Genomic DNA, 8,670 nt, shown 5'->3' with positions numbered 1-8,670 from the left:
TGCCACTTTTACCGTGAGAAAAATCCCCACAATTGAAGATTCTTTCTTCTAATCCTGCTTGCTGAGTGATTCAGCTGAAGGGCATGAGCCTCATCATTTTTTTCATCTTTCTATTCCTTGTATCTTGCAAAAACGTGACGTTTGGTACAAAAAGAAGTACAAAATAATGCTTGATATATTTCAATGAATTCTTGATTTGGGGTATAGAGCAGGAGGAATAATTTTTTTTCCCAACTTCTTTTCTATCTCTCAGAATTTCCTGGTGAAGAACAAGGATGATTTAGGATTCATTGAGATTTAAAAGGCCAATTCTATCTATGTATGTTTCATGATTACCTGGTTAATGTCTGAGCAAGTTGGTAGACTATAAACATGAATGAACTAGAATGTACTAAAAAAACAAAACAAAACAAAACAAAAAAACCCGCATACTAATTCTTTGAGACAACGTGATCAACTTAACAAAGATTTGGAAGTTAGAAGACCCAAATTTCAAATCAGACTCTGACAACAATCAGTTTTGTCTTGGGGATCTCTGGGTGGCTCAACAGTTTTGGCCTCTGCCTTGGGCCCAGAGCGTGATCCTGGAGTCCCCGAATCGAGTCCCACATCAGGCTCCCTGCATGGAGTTTGCTTCTCCCTCTGCCTGTGTCTCTGCCTCTCTCTCTCTCTGTGTCTCTCATGAATAAATAAATAAAATATTTTTAAGAAATCATTTTTGTCTTGATGTACCCTTTTAACATAATTTTGGTATACCCTGTACAATTTAGAATCTTGCCACAAAAACTCCAAATAAAATTTTCTGGGTCCACTCGTCCTTCTTGAATAGTTTCACTTATTCTAACACACACACACACACACACACACACACACACACACATTTTCATAAAGAATGCTTATATAGTCTCCATTTAGCCCCTTCGAAAAAACATGCTTCCTGGCATTAGAATGATAGAAAAATTTGCGAAGAACAGATATTAATATGTCCATCCGGAAATAGTCTAATATGTATGTTAATATGCACTAGATTATTAGAATTAATAAAAGCAGCATTATAATGTAAGGAAAGAACATTAAATATGCAGCAAGAATATGAAAGAAACTGACTTCAGAATTTTGGACGTGCTGCCTAAAGAGAATGCTATGAAGTTTCCCTGGGGTAGTGAGGTGTTTGTTAGTTTTGAAGAATGAGTTAGAACTGGCCAGGAAGGTGGACAGCATGCTAAGGAGATGTATCATCATATACAAAGATTATCTGTGGCTAGATGAAGCAACTTAAAGATAGTCTGGAGCTCTGGAGCTCCGAAAAAGGAGAGTATGAAGTGCGATGAGGTTGAAAATACAAGGGGAGGCCAAACCTTGCTAGAGTTGAGATCTTCTCACAAGCAATGGAAAGGATTGAAGAATTTTTAGCAAGAAAAGGACTTGATCAGGTTATGTTAATATTAGAGAATACACTGGAAAAGAATAAGAAAAAATGTAAAGAGATTACTTGGGAGAGGATATAAGCTAGCCACGTGAGAAGTGCCTATAGCTTTATACAAGAGCAAGGATGTATACCTTCATACAGTGGGGGGAGATTTCCTTACTCTTTCCTCAGTTACCTATTAAATATTATCTATTGAATGGGTTCTAACTAATGGCTTTGAGCAGAGGGGATATGAGCCACTTCTGTTAGTAGCTGATCGAAAAAAAATCCAACATGTACCCTCTATGCCCTCACCCTTTTACCAGCATGATACAGATGCAGTAAGGTCATAGGGAAACACAAAGCCATATGACAGAGGGAGACTGCATGAAAGGGAGTCAAGCACAAGCAAGTGTATCACATCTTGGAATATTTTCTGAATGAAATACCTTTTTTAAGTTGATTTGAGCAATTACACATTAGGCAGGTATTTGTTACAGTCATCTAGGTACTCACAGTAATATAGATATTTAGTGAATATTATAGAATAGGCAGGACTCAGAAATTGCTCAGTTGGACTTGGCAGGATTCAGTTATGTGTGCTGAGAGATTATGGTGAGGGCTCTGGAGTCAGATAACTTAGGCTCATAGCTCATCTCAGCAACTCTCTAATTATGTGACTTTGAGCAAGTTACAAAATCTCTCTATAAATCACTTTAAGTCTTTAAGTTCTGATTACAATTAATAACCCTGGTTATGGAGTGGTGAAAAAGAATACATGAAAGTATATAAATAAATTATTAGGAACATCATCAAGTATATAGAAAGTATACTACACAAGAAGCTAGTATCATTTATATCAATATAGTAATGTTTTATTAATACAACATTGATATATTGGACAGTATTATCAGCATTATTAGAGAGGAATCTGATTAAGAGAAAGGTCACAGGGATATTCTTGGGAGTCTTAAGTTGGATCTGCTTTTAGGTAATCAAGCAGAGATGTCAATAGGCAGATGGGACATATGGGTTTGTCACTCAAAGGAAAGGTATAGAACAGAGTATAAGCTTGGAAGTATTTTGTAAGCATTTGATCAGGTGTATGGATTTGTATAGGTATAAAGAAGAGAAAAATTAGAGAATAAAGTCTTACGCTGATCTTGAGGAATTAGAGCATTTCATGGAAGGACTAAGAAGGATTACTTTGCAAGGGACCTGAGGCAACAGGCCACAAAGCTAGACAGAGCTATTGTCACAGAGGCCAAGGAAAGAGTTGTATTAAAGAGAAAGGAAATTCTCAAAGATATTAAATTTTGCTCAGGGGTCAAATAAGGTTAATTACTTGATATTGGTTTACAGACTTGATTTGAACCTCAGTTTTTAGGTTTAAATAATTACTTTCTGATTTTTCCCATTAAAAAACTGACAAATTATTTACTTGTATTTTATTTTTTTCCAGATACATAGTCTTATGATTGTTAGTTTTTAATTTATCCTTTCTTATCTATACCTAGTATTTTATATTTGGTCATGAAATATTATATTGTTTCATTTGGACTTTACTTGAGGCTCCTTTGGGGTACCATTATGATCTGATATTTGCTTAATTTTGTCAAGTTTTAGGGGATCCCTAGATGGTTCAGTGGTCTAGTACCTGCTTTCCTCCCAGGGCGTGATCCTGGGGTCCCGGGATCAAGTCCTGCATTAGGCTCCCTGCATGGAGCTGGCTTCTCCCTCTGCCTGTGTCTCTGTCTGTCTGTCTCTCTCTCCCTCTCTGTCTCTCATGAATAAGTAAATAAAGTCTTAAAAAAAAGAAAGTTAAAAAAAGCGTCAAGTTTCAAGTGTGCACAATAAGAATAAATATATTTATATTGGTGGTGGAAATATGCAGCTATTAATCCTAGCTAATTATTATTTATTCAGATCTTCAATAATTTTGCTTATATTTTGTTTGCCAAATCTATCAATTTTTGAGAAACAGATGCTAAAACTTCCAACTACATTTGACGAATTATATTGCTCTTTTTAATATATACTCATGGTCATTGTATTTTATTGAGCAGATCTTTCTTTTACCAGTATTTAAAATCCCACTTTTCCCTGATTATTTTTGTTTTTTTTTCTCTCATATTAATTTGTTATCCCAGGTAAAATCCAGCTTGGGTGAGAGGTTGACTCAGTTCCGACAGCTTCTCTCACAAGCTCAGATCCACCATCATCAGATGGCCATTTATTTCCTTCCCACTAGGGGATTCTGCTTAGCAGGGAGCTCTCTGGACTTCTGAATTGATATGTCCTTTGGTTGTGCTGTTCCATGGTGATGGGCTCACGAAGGAGTGTCAAGGGCAGGCTCAGTGACTTCCTTTTCGTTATAAGATCCTCATTAAATCATATTAGTGTTCCCCCATTGAATCCATCCCTCTGACAGCTGGAATTCTATTGCTTGGCGTCTCAGTGGTGAAAGAGTGGAACAGGAGGAACTTGGGGTATTGTGAGGGTCCAAAATTTGCACAACAAACAGGCTCCCCTCATAGGTTCTCTCAGAGACAATGGTCCCTCCAACTGCTCTGGCCTGCCATTTTCTGACACTTCGATTTCCCTAGTTTTTTTTTTTTTTCAAAAATTTTATATGAGTATCTCAACTTTGTCAGTCCTCCACCTACAGCATCTCTAGGGTTACACTGGAAAGAAGGAGTCAGCAACCCACATTAGTTTGCCATCTGATTAAAAACCAAAAGTCAATTTTGATATACTGTAGAAATCTAATTCTTCAAACTGACAAATTGATATTTAAATCAGGCTATTGTAATAATCCTCAAGCAGACCGCATTGCAGGTGTCTAAAAATCTTATAAATAACCTCTTCTAACAAGCAGTATGCTGTATATCATCCAAAATGAGAAAGTAAGGATACATGCTTTAAAAAGTGCACATTTAAACTTTTATTCAGGTGAAATATACATAAATATGAGGCTTGGATTCGGATGTTGTCATAGGTTGCTCTTAGGCCTCAGAATACAGGACTTCACAGTTATTATTTCTGATTCATTCAACCTTATTACTCAAGAAAATAAACAAACAAAAAAGTAAAACAAGAACAAAAGATAGCGAAGAACCTAGACATTTATGGAACTACAAAGATTATTTTCTGACCAGCCCAGTTTTAAAGAGATGTATATAAGACAGCAGTTTGTGATGTCTAACCAAAGACAAATAAAGAGCATGGACTTTAAGAGCAGAATCAGAAAAATCTGAACCTAAAATGAGAGAGGAGTACAGTAAATGCTAACATCCTTTAAAAAGTCCTTTTTGTGAAGCATGTTATGGAGAAGGAGGAGGAGGAGATGAGGAGGGGAAGGAGGGGAAGGGAAAGGAGGAGGGGAAGAACTAGAAAGAGGGGGACTATTGTTGTGACAAATAATATCTCAAGTAAAGATGATATACAAAGAACAAAACAGTCAACTTCAAATGTGCTTTTATATTTTCTATTAAGAACACTGTTTTCAAACTGGAAGGATCATAATAAACATGAGCAAAGGGAATGAGATTCCCAAGTCTGTGATGATATAGTTACATTAATTGAGAGCATTTCTCTGGCCCTATATGAATCTCAATTCAGAGCCCATGCACCCACGCGTGCACGCACACACACACACACACAGACAATACTCAACTAAACTCTGTTTTATCTGATTGAGTAAATTATGTAGTCCTTGCAGACCAGTAAGATATTTCACAACAGGGAAGACTGATCAGATGGAGAAATCATGATTCCTCATCATTTGGGAGACCAGCAACATTAGCAGTAAGTTGGTTGGTGGGAAGAAGCAATAAGCCTGCCAAACACATTATCAGTAGAATTTCATTTTTAGGTCAATTTTTAAGTCCAACAACATTTCTTGGATGTCAGTCACAATTTCTATGTTTTCAGGGTTTCAAGTAGAAGTATCACTATCAATAAAGTAAATGACATTTAGCCTTTAGGAATAAAATTTTGTCCCTGACCTCAAATATCTCACAATTTGTGAAGGCAAACAAACGAAAATAAAATAAATGTTTACAATACAGGGAGATCCATAATATATGAATGAAATCTACATAAAATATTTCAGGTCATCTTTTAAATCTTCTGTATGTAGTGAGAAGACACTAAATTATTTTAAGTACAGAAGTATTAGAAAGATAACTGGAGCTACCTTGAAAAGTTTGATTGAATTTTACTTTTAGTTTATCCTATAAGATAATGTTTTTTAAGCAGGTTTCCACAGAGGCTTTACAGGACTTCAGCAAAACTTGGATTCACTTGTTCTTTTAAAATACGTAGTTAATTCTTGATTATTCTTGACTAGATTATAAATTAACTAGGATTAAGAACTAAGCTCATCCCATAGACAACTGAACTCTATCTTCTCATTACGTAAGTTTTTCCCTTGTATGGTATTAACTCCCAAATCAATATCTGTAAGTCCAGAGCTCTCCTAAAATCTGAATCCATACATACAATGTTAGCTGAATATTTCTACTTGGAACACTCATCGATCTCCAAAACCCAAGATTTTCCAAACTGAAGCTATTATCCTCTATAAAAACTAGTACCCTCCCATAAATTTCTTATTCTTAAAAAATGAATAGTATTGCTATCTACTCTGGCTAGAAACAAGAATTAGTTTGAGATCTGTCTCTTTTGCTCCCTACACATGACCAAGCATGACCTCTTACGAATTTTTATTAACTATAACTATTGTTTTAGGCACAGGGGATATTTTTAAATTCAATTTTTGTGTATCATAATATACTTTTAATGGACATCATTTTTGCATAATACAACCATTTTCTATAAATATTTCACTTTTAGAAAGGAAATGATTTTACTCCTTTCTGTTCAATCGAATGTCATTATAATACATGTGGCCTGTGTGCAAGTAAAAGTTTGAGAGCATCTGCTCTATCTGTGCGCACCACAGGAGGTAGAACTCAAATGAAAAAGTGAATTCATAGCATGCTGTGTCATCATATTATTAAGATAATTTTAGTGACTCGTACTCATTAATTTTTTAAAAATATTATTAAATAAAACTGTGCATAAAAAAGTTATACTTAAATGATCATTATTATCACTTTATATAATGGGCGTTCTCCTTAGGTATCATTCACAAAGAAGTTTCTTTGCTTTAAAATCTAAAAAAAAATCATTCTGAATTGCTTAAGTAACTTTTCAACAAACACATCAAAGTAATTATGACATTCTAGATGCTACTGAGGAAGTCCTGTTCTGTGCTACAATACTAAACTTGAAGGACATTGTGCTAAGTGAAATAAGCCAGTCACAAAACGACAAATACTACATGACTCCACTTATATGAGGTATCTAAAGTAGTCAAATTCTTAGAAACAGAAAGTAGAATGGTGGTTTCCAGAGGTGAGGGAGAGGGAGAAAGGGGAGTTGTTCTGTGGGTTTAGAACTTGCTTTGCAAGATGAAAAAGTTATAGAGATGTGTTGCACTACAAACTGCATATAGTTGTGCTACCACACTATACACTTAAAACTGGTTAGGATGATAAGTTTTGTATGATTTTTTTTACTACAACAAAATAAGAAAAATTAGAAAATAAAACATTAAAAATGAGGGGCTCCAGGGAGTGGCAGTTTGCCCCTCAGTGTATGTCCAGGTCAGAGGCCCCAGCCTGGGATCTGGTGGAGCACAAGGCAAGATGTGGAGGTGCCGCTTGGAAAACCAGTCTGCTCAAACCAGAGAACCACATGATGCTATCAAATGTGGAGACGCATTGTGGAGGGCAATGCCACATCTTCACTGCTTATGTGCAGAAAACCACTAGACTGCGAGACAAAGCAAACTTAGCATGAAATAAGCATGTTTGCCTCTACAGAGACCTCAAATTTAAAGCAGGGCCTGAAAAGTTTGATGAGTTTGCCACACCTTAGGATTATCAATGAACAGAGATGGAAAGATCTGCAGCTGAAGTGGTTGAACCTTTGAAGGTTTATGGTGCCTTTGTAAAAATGAAAGCAGAAGACCTCAAAGTGACATTAATAGAAAGGAATAGAGAAGCTAAACAGTTAACTCAGGAAGAACACGTCAGCGAAACCCTGATGTTCAACATATCATTTCACAGGCAGAAACCAAATTGCAGAGAGTTTCTATGGATCCTACCTGAACAACTTGCCTTCTGGAGGAAATTTTTGACAATTTTGGAAAGCAGAAAATAAAAGATATAAAGATTGTATTTTCAGAATGTATCATTACCAAAATGTTATTTCTTGGCAAAGCATTAAAAGTCTACACTGCTGCCTACCAGAGAACATACAAAAGATTGATGAGGAGGATTTAGAGGTTTTCCAAAATTCTCTATATCCACCAGATTTTTTTTTTCAGTTTAGATATTGTTAAAGGAAATTCAAAGTGGCCCCTTCAAAGATCACTGTCAGGGCGCCTGGGTGGCTCAGTCAGTAAGGGTCTGCCTTCAGTCCAAGTCATGATTCTAGGGTCCTGTGATAGAGTCCCACATGGGCTCCTTGCTCAGCCAGTGTCTGCTTCTCCCTCTCCCTCTGCCCCTCCCCCCACTTGTCCTCTCTCTCTCACTCACTCTCTCTCTCAAATGAATAAATAAAATCTTTTTTTTCTTTTAAGATTACCATCAGCTAACTGTGTATCTGGAACAGAACAGTTATCCACCTGTCAACTAAGAAAGGATTAACAAGCAGAAGATGAGGAGGAGGACAACGATTTAGACATTACAGAAGAGGAAAATCAATTTTCTTCCATAAACATCACATTTCAATTTTCATCTTAAATGATTTGGCATCCAGAATTACTAAACTGTAAAACTTTATACTGGCTTCATACATGTTAAATCTCAAAATGAAACCTTACTAGAAATGGAAATTAAAGGAAATTTATGCTGACCAGAAATGATGTTTATAAGAAATATAAACCAATAATTTCAACACCCAATCTAGCAATATGTGATTTTTGTGTAGTTTCCATTTTTTAAAAAAAGATTATGAGCTTCAAAAGTATCTCATATCAACACACCATACTTGGCTGAAGTTGGAATAAAAGAAGATGTCAGAAAACAAGAGATCTAAAAATTCCACTTGCTTCTTTTGCACTCATCACCAAAAAAGGAACTCTAGTAATTCTGATTAAATACAAATCCTATTCCATAAGGCCTTAATCAAAAAGACAGGGTTTTTTTTCCCTTTACATTTTTTTCACTTTTACTACAACTTGAAGTTTC

General features: G+C 35.8%; 1 pseudogene; it reads left to right on the top strand.

Moving 5' to 3' along the window:
* The first annotated feature begins 7,122 nt into the window (after nt 1-7,122).
* On the top strand, nt 7,123-8,223 carry LOC112933480 (CBY1-interacting BAR domain-containing protein 1 pseudogene; annotated as a pseudogene).
* Nucleotides 8,224-8,670: the final 447 nt, after the last annotated feature.

The sequence above is a fragment of the Vulpes vulpes genome, chromosome 6 (genome assembly GCF_048418805.1).
Source record: "Vulpes vulpes isolate BD-2025 chromosome 6, VulVul3, whole genome shotgun sequence".
Lineage (NCBI taxonomy): Eukaryota > Metazoa > Chordata > Mammalia > Carnivora > Canidae > Vulpes > Vulpes vulpes.
This window is presented reverse-complemented; position numbering and strand designations above follow the sequence as displayed.